A 12,958-nucleotide genomic window follows, 5' to 3' on the forward strand; every position below is an offset into this window, starting at 1 on the left:
CCCAGTATCAAAGAGCATGGGATGAGCGCGACACGTGCAACGCCTTCCTACGAAGGAGGGAAACTGCTGGTCACTACGCATGCTTTGTTCACCCATTTATTCAGGACCTACCTGTAGTCCCAGCTACCCAGGTGGTCTCGGCATTGAATTGGCCATCTAGTTGTTTTTTAAAAAATCTACTTCCTACCTGAATCCAGACGATGGCTTTAATTCAGGTAACTTCTCGAATGACACTATCGTGCGTGACTCCCTTTTCCACCTCACCGTGGAAGGTGGAGCCACCAAGCTGGAGATCTCTCATGCGCGCACTTCACAGGATACCAATGGCGAGGTGGGGAGGGGGCCTCTAATCGAGGGTCTCTAACAGCACTGCGTGTCACCTGGCCGGTTAAACAGGAGTTCGCCATCTTCTGGGGATTGGAGAAGAGGTTGTTGCCCAGATCCCACCACCCTTTCTGTGAATTAGCCCGATTCTGCTGCTCTCAGCAATGGATGAAGGCAAACTTGAGCTTTCTTTAGTCGTGCTCTGGACAAATGTGTCTGGAATGAGGGGAGCATAGTTGGTTCCGTCAGGAGACTTTGCTTGTTCTCCAGTCACCTCAGGGAGAAGGGTGCAAGTGGCTAGCTGGTCAGTTTTTAACTCAGCTGCAATGAAATAGGGCCCAGAGACGTTTAATGATTAGACCACAGAGTAAGCTACCCCAAGATTTTATAAACGTCCACCCATGTGAGGGCTGCAGGAGCCTCAGGTGTTGATGAGGCATTAATGATTCACCAAATCAGCACTTGCCCTGCTGCAGCCAGGGGAGATTTGCCTCTCCCCAGACTTAGAGTCCTCCTGCTGGCTGGGCAGCCCCGAGAGCACTGAGGAAAGCCGGTGTGTTGTGAGGGTCTAGCATTGCAATGGAGAGTCTTCAGAGCTTACTTAAAAGTAAAATATTAAAAGGCAAATCTCTTTTCTCCTTGTTGAGCTTTTAATACCCTGGGCCAAAGTTTCATATTACAGGTTTTCATCCACACAAATTGCAAGCATCTTCCAGCTCTTGCTCTTTCTCGAGACTGGCCTCTGCTCTCACAGCAGCTGAGCCCTCTTTGCTACTTGTGTCCTTGACTGGTGTCATTCACCTTCGGTACTGTTTGAAAGCCTGCCTGCTCTCCTCACTCTGTGGTAAATTGAACACTACTGAGAGAATTAGGTTTTTTTTTAACAATTTGCCTGGATATGTTGGGGGGGGGAGTATGTATAACACTCACCTTCTGACCACTCCATCTGTGAGTTTATCTACCTCTGTTCCCATCTTTATCTTTTATACTTCTAGAAGTGTACCCCCCTCTCTTCTACTACGACCCCTGCCCTCACATAGAAACCTGCTTGATCTCCTCCCATCTTAAGTAAAAACAAAACAAATCTTGCCTTTATCCCACACACCCTCTACTTGATTCCTTTTCCTCTCTTGACTTCTAGCACAGGTTCTTACAAGGATGGTTTGCACTCACATTCTCTGCTTTCTTGAAGTTCCACTGACTTTCTAACTGCCAAATGCAAAGGACATTTTCCTCCTGTTCTCTTACTTGAATCTCTTTGTGGCATAAGCGTCAGATGATCACACCCTCCTTGCGACTCCTCTCTCCTTGGCTTCTAGGACACAATTCAAAATTTTCCCACAGGACTTTGCCCCTCTTCCATGTCCCTTGCCCCTCTGATGCCTTAAACATCAGTGCTCTAAAGGATTGTCACTGTTTTCTTTTCCCTCTACACACTCTTACCCACATCCAGGGACTCCACCACTTGGTCTTAGTGTCCCCAGCCCAGTCTATATCTCTGACTTGTACCTTGCTCAGAATTTGGTCCAATTTCTAACAGGCCCTTGAATATCCTACTTTGATGACCTATGAAATTCATGTTTTGAAAAACTAAGCTCATCTCTCCACCTACTCCTCATAGAACAAAATGTGTTCTTTCTTCTGTTTCCCATTTCAATTATTGGCACCATGACCCAACCCTTAGCTCAAGAGAGAACCCTGGGAACAAGACTGGCTACATGATTAGCAGGACGCAAATGCAGAGCCCCTCTATCAACAATGTAAAGACAATGACAGAGCACGCCCCAAATCTCGAGTGGGACTCCCCGGGTGGGGTAAGGTGAGGTGGCTGTGCCACTGCACAAGTCACACGCCCATGAAGCCAGCCCAGCCTGGGAATCATGGACTTGAACCTGCTCCCCTCTCACCAGGTCCTGCCATTTCTACTTTCCTAGCAACTAGCTCTCATGTCCCCTTGCTCCAACCTCATTGCCCTACCCTGGTATTCAGCCGCTCCTTGCATCTGGCTGAATGCCTGCAGCAGCCAGCCCCCTGGCTGGTGTTCCTACTTCCAGACTCTCCTCTCCCCAGTCTAAGCCTCTCAGAAGGATTTTTTGGAGACACAACCTAGATGATGTCATTCCTTTGTTTGAAAACCTTCAATGGCTTCTCTCTGCTCTTTCCCCGTACGTGACACACTTGACACACTTCATACCTTCATGACTTTCTCTCTACTACGTGGGCCCTCCTTGATCTTGTCAATTTAGAGAACTACTATGCATCTTTGAAGACTCCCCTTAAACATGACTTTCTACGTGAGCCTTTCCTCCAGTACCTTGTAAAAGCCTGTTACAGCCTATATGACATAATGCTGTAACTATTTGTTTATGTCCTTATCTCCCCCAATAAACAGACAAGTATTGTGTAACATTCATTTTTGCATTAACATTGTCTAGCACAACATGAGGCACCTCACAGGTGCTCAATAAATGTTTCTTGAATGATAGTAAATAAAGACTGGTCTCCGTGTTTTAAAAACGTCCTGAAATCTTAAATGTCCACTTTCTTTCTACCTTAATATGTATTTCTAGTCAACAAGAAAAATAAATACCACCACTTGACTTGAGTTTATTTTAGGAATACTTCCAAATTTCACTCAGAAACAAGTTCTTCTTATCTATTTCGTACAATTTCCTCTGATTTCTGAAAATGTTGCAAGTTCAGGAGGAATGAATGTCTTTTGTCTGTAAGCCTGTCCAGGGCTACACTCTGCCTAATGACAGAGCCCTCTTGTCCTTACCTGGCACCACCTGTTTCAGCATAAGGCTGTCTTTCCTGGAGAGTTCTGCAGCGTTTTGAATGACAGATGGGTTTGCAAATTGTTGGCTGTTCCGTCTCAAAGAATGTGTGACAGTTGTCTCCCTAAGGCATTTATTATTTTCATTTAAAAAAAACAAAACAAGAACCATTTTCAAGGTCACCTTCACTTTCACACAGCATTAGAATGCTGCTTATGGGTCTCATTTTAAATCCTGATTGACAGTAAAACAACAACAAGGACATTACATTCTAGACTTTGATCTTTAGGTCCTGAGACTGTTTACAGAACATTGTTCTTATGAAAAATGCTAGACTTTTGCTGTTCTGAAAATTAGATTTCAGTGTACCTTGCGAGATTCAGGATTCATCTAGAAAGGTAAATTCAATGACCAGTAAAATTCAGGACAAGTGTCATACAGTCCTTTGTACATACCTCTTTTTTAATATGTAGGACAGTAAATTGTAGTTTTGTTTTAATGTCCTTGCCCCCAGGAGCTCTTTGAGGGCAGAGACTATATTTTATTAGACTTTGTATTTCCATCAGGTGGCAGAGTTTCTAATATATTATAGACACTCAGTATCTACTTAGATGAATAAATGAAATTGAATAACCTTTCTTTATAACTGTTAAGGGAACACAGAGGTCATTACTGCTACCCTATATAATATGGAAACCATCAGGGCTTGAATCTGGCAGGGAGTCAAGACATTTCAAGTCTCGGGCCGTATAATATTAATAGAAGCTTATCTGGGCTTGTGTTAACGTCCATTCTCCCTTCATCTGGTAACATCACTTGGATTTTCCTAGAGGGACTGGTCGTCTCACATTTGCAGCCCACGTGATTTGGATGAGGCTAATCCCTCCATAAGCACCAGGCTGTTCTCTGCATCTCCATCTCCCTCTTTCCAGTGATTGGTTCAGAGATGGGGACGCAACTCAGATTTTCCAGTTAGGGGGACTTTGGGATTTCTATTGGAATTCCTGGGGGAAAAAAAAACCCTCTCTTTCCCCCTGGACTTGGAATTATGTGATGTCAGCCTGGAACTGGGAGAAGCTGCCTGAGACTGGAGCCAACACACAAAAAAAGCAAAACCGAGGGAAGCAGAAGGATGGGCCCTTCAGGACTACCATGGAGTATCTTTCTTTCTCACTTATTTATTTATTGAGACAGGGTCTTGCTCTGTTGCCCAGGCTAGGGCATCATGGCGTCAGTCTAGCTCACAGCAACCTTAAACTCTTGGGTTCAAGCGATCCTCCTGCCTCAGCCTCCCAAGTAGCTGGGACCACAGGCACACCTCACCACACCCAGCTAGTTTTTTCTATTTTTTAGTAAAAACAGGGTCTCAACTCTTGCTCAGGCTGGTCTTGAACTCCTGACCTCCAGCGATCCTCCCATCTCAGTCTCCCAGAGTGTTAGGATTACAGGCATGAGCCACCGTGCCCAGCTGACCATGGAGTATCTTAATGCAGCTGTGCCTGAAGTCAGCACATGTTACCTGAGCCAATAAATTTTTCTAGACAGGTGGCATGAGAGAGATATAAACATTTCTTGTCTTTAGCCTGACAATTGGGAGGCTTTTTTTTTTTTTTTAACTGCAACATAATCTAGTTTATATTGACCAAAGCAGGCAGGTCTTGATCAACACTGTTTTAAAAATAGTCATTTGCCTATTCTTAAATGTCTCAAAAAAGATGTTACAAATGACAGTATCCAAATCTATATTTGAATGTTTTATGATAGTCACTAAAATAGGCACAAGAAAGCCTCATTCAGGCTTTTCCAGGCTTTCTGCAAGACTGCATATTCATAGCATGTCACCTCCCAAGAAAGTAGCCTTCAAGGCCCGATGGGAGATAGGGCACTTTATTTCGACTCATCTATGCCCATAAATTTCAAACCTTTTTTTTTAAAAGTTCTAATCTATATTTAACAGGAATGCCTAACTGGGGCAAGTTTTTTCAGTTCACTATTTATTCTTTGTTTATGGATTTTAGGCACGAGGTTGCTAACCTGGCTCTTTAAAAATGAGTAGGAGAGAGATTAATGTCTGAGGAAGGGCTAGGGAGCCGAGGGACAGCTCTTTTATCAGATTCATAGCAGGATTAACTTAAGTACAGTCAATTAAACACTTTAAGACTTGAATAATAGTCATGAACCCAAGCTTCATTTTTCTGGCATATTATATCTTTACCTTCACTCATGAGTGAATCAACCTATTTATTGAAAAACACTGATGTCAAATTGAATAGGCAGCTGACACTAAGTGGTTGATACTTATTAAATTTGAGACACACTTTTCTTAATTAAAACTCAGTTCATCTTATAGCAATCCACCTAAAATTGTATTTTAAAGATTTTGAAAATTTTATTTTAGCCAATGGTGCTGTTACTCCAGCTTTGTAAGGATGCTGAAATTCAGTAAAAGCCAGGAGAATAAAGGATTTTATTCCAATGTTTTTTAGTCTTCTTTAACTCTGCTTTTAAAAAAAAAAAAAAAAAATCCAGATTCTTTCTCTATTTGAAAGGTCAAGTCCCCACCCCATGAATTCCTAGTTCTCTGCTTGGCACATAGTTGGTACTTAGGAAGTGCTCATTTAATGAAAAGGTGCTTCTTGTTTAACTTATATTTTGAACCTAGTAAGGTTCAGGCAATATGTTTGTACCAGAGGCTCAAAGTGATAGGTTTCCAGCAAGAGAGTACATTGTACAATTTCATAGTTCTGGGTTGTTAATTATTACCTAGGGTGATCCAGGAAACTGGATTTAATTAGCAAGTTAAACACTCTGCTACTGTTATTAATGGCTTGAATTGAGACTGGATGCTAATTCCCAATCCAATATTTTTACCCTGGGAAGACATGGATCTTTGCCATGAGCCCGTATCAGAAGTGATGGAAATGCTAGTGAAAGCCATCTCCTCTCAAGTAGCAATGGTCTTGCCGCCTCTCTCCCAACCGTAATGCCCTTGGCCTTCTAGATGAATTAATTCTACAACTGCAGTTCCTCTAAAAGAAAAAGCCTGCTCTTCTGGAAAGAGAGCATTTATTTCATCATAGCTGCTGCGCTTGCTGCTACCCAGGCTGCTAATCAGATTTATGAAGGCCAGCCCACCCAGAGCTGAGTGCTGCGTTTTTATCACATCAGAAACAAGTCAGCACTAGGTCTCACTCCAGGATTAGTGCTGTTTCAAATATCGGGCTGTTTGCCAGGCAAAGATGTTGTACGATGTGTTTGTTCTCTGCAGAATGGCTAATGACATGCTGCTATTAGCCTCCAGTCTAGTGAGACTCTAGGACTACATGATTTCTGTTTGGAAATCGTGAAATGAGGGGCTGACAATCCAATCATTTACCCAAAGGACTTTTTAATCCAGGTGGGGATAGTCACCATTATTTGGTTGACCTTTGACTTTGGCAGCTCTACCCTATCTACCTTAAGCCTTATCGGCAACATAACTTTCATTCTTTAGCAAACAATTCTTGAGCACCTATTACGTGCCAAGCACTGTAGTATACTAATGGTATATAGTCCACAAGTAGAGAAGACCAGGGTTATCTCAAGTGTAAATGCTACTGGGAAAATACAGAAGGGTTAGAGTTTAAGATGATGGAAGAACATAATTTTCTATTTCTATAAACACATATTTATATAAACACATGTAAATGATAAAGTTCTAGAAGGAGGCACAGCAAATGATAACAGTAGGTACTTTAGGGGAGGATATAGGGACTGTATATGAGGTGGGGGTTAAAAGGGACTCTTGGCTTACTTTTTTTAAAAAAAAACAAGAATGTATAATATTTTTCTATAACTGGTATAATTAAAAACAAATTCTAACCAAAAATCTATTTTGAAGTATAAATATTTGTTATACTTTGAAGAACGTGGGCAATAAATGTTAAGTCTGGGTTCTTTCTTTGAAATACCAATTCAAAGGTCTATGGAATTAAAACTCACTATTTATTCATAGTCACTAATGGATTTACTAAACAACACAAGCTCTTAAAGTGGAACCATGGTAAATCACATCACCTCTGTATGCCTCAGTTTCCTTATCTGTGAAACAAGTACAAAGTTCAGATGCCTTAATCAGCATACGGGCTCTTTGAAATCTGGCCCCTACATAATCTCCTTTGTCTCTGCATTCTCTGCCTATCAGCCTACCCTTCCCACCCTTGATACTCACGATACTCACGATCCTCACAATCGCAAAACCCAAAACCAGTTTTTTGGCTCCTACAGTTCCTTCTATCTGGAATGCCTTCTCCTTCTCTGCCAAGCCAGCTTTTACTTATGTTCAAAGCCCAGCTCTGATAGCATGTCACATGTGGAACCCTCTCAACCCTGCTGCCCAGGCGCAATGCTTGGACATATGCCTACTGGAGAGAGTCTTTCTAGAATGGTCTAGAATGGATGTGCCACGAGGCCAGGCACCCCACCCCTCATACTCGCTGTTGCGTCCCCAGCATTAGCACAGTGCAGAGCACATTGTAGGTGTGCGGTATTAGACAAATTGATGGTTAGTGTATGAATATATTTTTCTTATGCGCTACACTGCAAGTGCCTTGAGAACATCTTAGTTTCCCCAGCACTGAGCACAGAGCTGGCACCTGGCAGGGGCTCGTCAGATACTTGCCAAGAGCATTCAGGGACAAAAGAATAAATGCCTGGGACTATGCCCATTATGCTTTCTGGGGAAGAATTATTCACAGATAATTCTCTAGCCAGAATGAGTCATAGCCAATACACATTAGTACTTCAAAAAGCATATAGCATGTTTCACTTTATTCAGAGGGAAAAACAGAAAAGTGAGCAGTTTGCTATGATTTAGATACATAAAGTATTAATACATAAAATATTAATTCCACATAAACTTATTCAGTGACCTTCTCTGTACTGTAACAGAGTAGGAGCTACCATGAAAACTACCAAGAAATGATTGCATGACCACAATCATGCCAGAGGCTCAAGGTGGTGATAATATCATGTTAAGTCAAAGTCCCTAAGTCTTAGTCACTTCATCTGTAGTGAGGCTCATGAGGACACTAGCATAAATGATTATTGGTAAGATAAAATTGTACCTTTCTGGAGGGAAATCTGAAATATATATTAAAATTTTATATATGTAAAACTTTGGTTTTGATTGGGAAAACATACCAAATATACATACAAAGATGTTTATAATAGAAAAACTGGAAATACTCCAAATTACCATCGATAGATTAGTTAAAATAACTATGCTGGACCCATGTAATGCAAGACCAAATGGTTGCCTAAAACGATGGAGCCTATTTCTATAAGTGTGTGGAGGAGGAGCAGTAGATTCCAATTGCAAAAAAAGTATGTACATCATATGTACATAATTCTTGAGGGATAAAAGGAGTCACCCAGGAATCATCTGTATAGCCCGAAATATTTTGATTTTTTTATAATGAACATGTATAGACCTTGTCCTAATAAAACATTTCAAAATTAAGAGTTTCCTGTGGATGTATTTTATTTTTCTTTTTTTTGTTTTTTTTTGTTTTTATTTATATTATTTATATTCCCCCCTTTTTTTTTCTTTTTTTTCTTTTGTTTTTTGTGGATGTATTTTAAAAAAGGACCTTTTACATTTAGAAGTGAAGTTTACTTTCATAGACTCTGCAGTGAGATTGGGCAATGTTCATATTCCCAAGAAAGGGTCTTCTAGCCAGATAAAACTGAGAAAAATAAATTAAGCTTGGTGATATTCCATAAAATATGCAGGTACTTTATAGAAACCAGAGTTTGAGTTTAGTAGGAAGTATTATGGTCTGTTTGGGTTTGAGTGCAATGTTATAGTAGCCATGATTAATTTTTGTTAACCACTTCCTTTGCTCCTAAAGTTCCAATCAACATATGGTAAGCTGTGTTCAGAGCAGAGAAAGTTGTTTTTTTTTCCTTACAGAGAAATGTGCTTATGTAAACATTTAAATCTTTCAAATTTTTGTGTATTAGAATTGTCCCCCACTAATGGGCTGAAAGAAAATCGAGTTTAAGAAGAAAATTATACACATTCTTATATATCTGCTGTATAGACTATGATGGCAGTCTGAAGAATTACAGAACTGAGATTTTAAGAAGGAAAAAATTATCCTTTAAATCAATCATATCTAAATAGATTGATTTTTTATAGTGATTTGTATTATAAAAAATGTTAGACTTTCTGTTTCTAAGTAAAAGCAATTGTTCTCTTAATCCTGAATATTTGATCTTTTCCATTCATATTTTGCCTTCCCTAGATGAGTCACACTGCAGTATGTCCAACACAGAGCTAAACCTGAATGTCACAGAGATCCAAGTGTTAATCTTTAGATATGGAAATGTTTATACAGCTTTCCAAGCTTTGAGCTCCTTCCCATAGTATGAATCTTTGGAATTCTCAAACACTGGTTTGGCTGTTAGATTTGCAGGCTCCATTTAACTTCTATTTCTAATCCTTTCTAAAAAGTTCACAGTAAGTTAAATCTTTAATTGGGTCAATAAACAGAGAATCAAGAGAAAGGTTTGAGTTAAATTAGATATTCACTTTAACAGAGCTATTAATCAGGATTTCCATTTGGGTTATTACAAAGTCCTAGGAATTAGTTGTATGTTGTATAGAACTAATGATCCCAATGAGGCAATTCTTCTAGTAGTCAGTTTTTTTTTTTTGTTTTCGTATATAGAAAAATGAATTTTGTTGAATAAATACATTTTGTAACATAGAGCTTAATATCTATAATTTCCCTTACTTTGTTATTTACTTGTGTAGCCCTAGTTTAAAAACAGCATGGAAAGTTTTGAGGACTCTTAAAATAATTCTATGGAACTTATTTAATAGCTACAACTGTACGTTTGCTTATTTGGCTACTTTCAAAACACATACTGGTCCCAAAAGATTATACATTTGTGTACAATAATATTTCAAAGAAAGTATTTCTATTTGGTTAGCTACTTGTCCTTTGTTTTCTTTCAAGCAGAATTACTTCCTGTGAAATGTTTCATGTGTCCAAAATATTTAGCTTATAGGTCACTTATGTAAAGAAATTGGTTATTTTAAGAAAATGGTTCACTGTATTTGATGAATCATTTACTAGGCCTAATACCAGTTTAAAAAGTTGTCTTGAAAGAGTGCAATAGAGAGAGCATTGACCCAGGGTGTATTTCCTATCATGCTTGCCCCAGCATTTCTGCCAACTGGCCGTGTAGCCCTGGCTAAGTTAACCTTAGTAGTCTTCAGAAAATAAGGGGATGGGACTAGGGCAGCAGATACTAACATTTTTGACACCAGGGACCGGTTTCATGGGAGAAAATTTTTCTACGGACTGGAGGTGGGGGATGGTGGAGCTCTGTGGCCCTGTCCGTAACAGGCCACAGACCAGTACCGATTCTTAGCCTGGGGCTTGGGGACAGCAGGACTAGGGAATTTTTCAAATCTCTTGCATTTTAGAATTTCTTAAACCTCTTTCCTGAATGAGAGGCAATATCTAGGAGAAAATCATGTGAGAGCTCAAGCCTGCATCTAGAGTCTCTAAAAAACATTTGCCCAGCTATATCTAGTACTTTCCTAACAGTTATTTTACCTTTTCCCATCAGGTAATACATTAGAGGTAATATCTTCCAGCTGGTAGATTTTAAGTTTTTTTAAACTGAATATTTTGTAGGCTAAATATTTCAAAGTCTTCACTGTAAGGAAGTAACAGAACTAAAGGTTAGATTTTAATTCTTGGTGCCATGGTGGGAAGGCTGGAGAGGGCTTTGAAATGAGCACCATCTGTTGCCACCTAGTGAATGTACGATAAAATGCAGCTAACCTCCTACCACCATCGGCCCCCAGCCTTTGGTGTTTGTCATCAAAGGAACTACGCCTGCGTGTGGGACCCTGTCAGCTACTGCTATGCATCCTAGACACTTGACTGCTAAAGTCACAGAATTCATGGGGCTATGAAAATACCTCATATCCCTGCTCAAACACTCTGCACATTCTGATTAAATGTTTAATATACGTTGTAGTAAGCTTGTTTTGTGTCACTGAAAGCTTGTGCATTTGGCAGGCTGAATCAGAGGCAGTTGTCAGGGAGACAGAAGCCTTCCAGAGTGGCCACTTTTAGCATTTAATGAGTAAAACTGAAGATTATATGTAGGTTCAAGCCATTCCACAGAAAGCAAAGCTCTCTCGGTGCTGATGGATGAGCAGGTATTAAGAAAATTCCTGCTTAGGCTGCTTTATTTTGCAGGAGGAAAAAAACCCCTTTTCTTCTCTTGCTGTCTTCCAAGGCGAGACAAGAACCAGAGGGCTGAGGGCAGGAAACATCAAAGAACAGAACAGGGACCGTCTTCTGGTAAATTATAAGAAGGTAGCTCTGTTGCCAGAAGCCTTAAAGCTTATAAGGGAAAAAAAAACCTGTAAGATCTTTGGTCACCAAAGTTCTAAAATTCTTCACTGCTCCAAAGCACCAGCATCAGGGCTGGGAAAGCACTCTGGTAGAAGCATAAGGAGACTGAAAAAATGTTCTATTTAGGCTTGGTTTGGGGGAAGGACAAGGGAAGGAAGAGGGGTGGGTACATATGTGTGGGGTGTGCACACAGGAGAGGGTTCGATTAAACTAATTTGTTTAATGGCTAAGGACTGTTGAGAAGCCTACATATATGTGCATTTATATAAATTTTGTGTTAACCCATATAAGTGCATATAAACCTTTATATTTATATATGCTTTCAAGCGTCCTTTAATTTTTTGGCTTAGCTACTTAATGCAATCAATTTTCCTAGACGAAGTCTAACTGAATGGAAGAGATATCCTTCTCTTTGGCTCAGTGAGTTCTGCGTGGGAAGTGTAGCTGTTGCCTGTCTGCGGTCCTGACTTTCATCAGGAGAGACTCACTCTAATTTATAGCCAGGAGACTTGGAAAATAGCAACAGTCTTGTAAACTCAAACATATATGGCAGGGGACGAGGGAGAACAACAAAGTGCAAAGGGAAGAGACTAGATTTGAGGTGAGAGAGAAGAAAGCCAGAGAATGAAGGGTTGGGAGCTTGGTTTGGAGTTTTTTTTTAGGTGGAGGAGTTTCAAGAGAGGAGATTTTTTTTTCTTCTTTTTGGAACATCTTGCTCTGTTGCCAGGGCTAGTGTGCAATGGTGTGATCATAGCTCACTGTAGCCTCAAACTCCTGGGCTCAAGGGATCTTCCTGCCTCTGCCTCCCGAGTAGTTGGGACTATAGGCGTGTGCTACCACACACAGCTAGCTCAGCTAGTTCAGCTAGTTTTTCCTTTTTTTTTTTTTTTTTTTTTTTTTTGGTAGAAACACGATCTTGCTCTTGTTCAGGCTGGTCTCAAACTCCTGAACTCAAGCAGTCCTCCCACCTGGGCCCCACAGAGCGCTAGGATTACAGGCTAGAGCCACCGCACCCGGCCTAGGAGAGGATTTTTAATGGTTGCCATAGAGTGTTAGTTGAGAGTGTGAGAGATGTGAGAGGGGAAACGGTTTTCTTTTTTTGTCTTTTTCATATATTCCATTCCCATTTGACATTTTTTCTTTAAATATTGAGGTAAAGGTTTGTTCTCAAATGCATTTTTTAAAGGGGCTGAATCATATGGCAAACTGGTTTCATATTACAGTTGAAAAAATTTTAATTTAGTGATGGTCTGAGGACTGCCTGGCTTGCATCAATTTGGAGTCAATTTATGGAACAAATACATAAGTGAACAAGTACGTAGTGTGCTCCACACTGTGCTAAGTTCTATAAAGAACATAACAGTGTCTGAATGCATACTCTGCATCCTCATGGAACTTACTATCTGGTTAGATAATGTGCGTAAGTTCATCAGC

This window comes from Eulemur rufifrons, chromosome 29 (genome assembly GCF_041146395.1).
Source record: "Eulemur rufifrons isolate Redbay chromosome 29, OSU_ERuf_1, whole genome shotgun sequence".
In the NCBI taxonomy this organism is placed as follows: domain Eukaryota; kingdom Metazoa; phylum Chordata; class Mammalia; order Primates; family Lemuridae; genus Eulemur; species Eulemur rufifrons.